This window comes from Cyclopterus lumpus, chromosome 7, assembly GCF_009769545.1.
Source record: "Cyclopterus lumpus isolate fCycLum1 chromosome 7, fCycLum1.pri, whole genome shotgun sequence".
Classification (NCBI taxonomy): Eukaryota; Metazoa; Chordata; class Actinopteri; order Perciformes; family Cyclopteridae; genus Cyclopterus; species Cyclopterus lumpus.
In genome coordinates this window covers 21,076,438-21,078,056 of record NC_046972.1, presented here as the reverse complement: position 1 = coordinate 21,078,056, position 1,619 = coordinate 21,076,438, and positions in this window count along the sequence as shown.

The following is a 1,619-nucleotide window of genomic DNA, read 5'->3' as shown; positions in this document are numbered from 1 at the left end:
GAAAAGAAACTGAGTGAGGGAGTTCTGACAATTATGTCTTCACGCAACTTCAAATTTTGTCTCCGAAACAACAAATGTTTAAGCGCACTAAGAAACCTTACAACTATCTTTTTTTTTTTTTTGTGCAACTCCTTTATGAAGAAAAAGGTTCGGTGTAAACTGTCTGCTAGAAGTGTTTATTATTCATTTGGGACGTTGGCAGGGACAGCGCTGGGTTTGACGCTTTAACAAGAGAGACTTCAAAGTGTCCTTTTTTTTCGTGCAGAACTACGATCACTCGCCGGGTACTTTTTTAAAACGTCAACTAATTTGACATGGAATCTGTTAACGTCACCGTAACTTTACAAAGCGAATTTTCACTTCAGGGCAATGTGATATATATAAATATATAAAGTGTTAATGTGTGCAGATGGACTGAAGGGGGGCGGGGCATTCAGTAAAGCTCAGTAAAAAGCTCAGTAAAGCTGTCTCACGTCCCAAAATGACATTCTGCTGCCGTTGTCGGGGGCGACGGGGAGAAAAGATCCTAAATGAATTGCTCTCGAGGAATATGTCTGATTTTTAGGTTTATTTGGCATCGCTGCAGCCAGAAAACTGAAGCCTGTACGACACTCCTAGATGATTTTCTGCCTCTTTTTGAAATCCAACATGTTACAGGATTGAGGCACTTGTGAACGGGGGGGGGGGGGGGGGGGGGGGGGGGGGCTCGACTTGAGGAAGCTGCACTGTAACCCCCCCCCCCCCCCCCGGGACGCTGTGCTGTACGCATACAGTGAAACCTTTCTAACGGCATGATTGGAAAACTTTGAGCAAGAAACTGTTTTTGTTGTTGTTTTTTTAGGCTGCCGTCCAGTCTTTTATATGGTTATGTCAATGCATGATGGTTCAAGACTTGTTGAGTTTGCATCTCACACACACACACACACACATTTAGTGGCCTTTTTACAACTGCTGCGGGCGGTTTGAGTTATTTATTTTTTGCCATACGCGACAGAAAGTTATGCTTTGACGAGCTATAGCCAGCAAACACGGCGGTACATGGAAACTGCGTTTTAGTTAACCCCAAACAATACAATCTTTCTTCAAGTGTCCTTATAATGTCGGCGGTGTGTATCACTCGTTCTGCTCGTGTTGCGTTCCGTTTGCCTTCTCTGTTCGCTTTTTTTGTTTTTGTTTAAACTCTCGGGTATCAGGGGACACGCCATCCACCACTTAAACTATAAGTTACATCCCATGGTGCAACGGGAGGTGCGTGTGTAAGGGATGTGTTTGTACGCACACACTGTCTGCCTACTGTGTTTGTGAATTAACGGGGCGTGAATGATGATGATGATGATGTTGATGATGATGGTGATGACAACGGTGTTTTATTGCCCGTCTCGTAATATAATGATGGCCTGTGTGCAGAGCATGAAATGTTAAAGTCATCTCCACTGGCTCTCCGGCCCCGTTTTGTTGTATTTCACCAAATGCATTCCTAAAGTTTGAGTTGACTTCGCTCGGGCCCGACACGCTTCTGTGTGCGACACACTCGAGTTGTGGATTGGTGTATGTTCTTCTGGGTTATCGCTTACTAAATGCTTCTGTGTTCAGTGTCTCTGCCATCCTTTTTGGGTGCC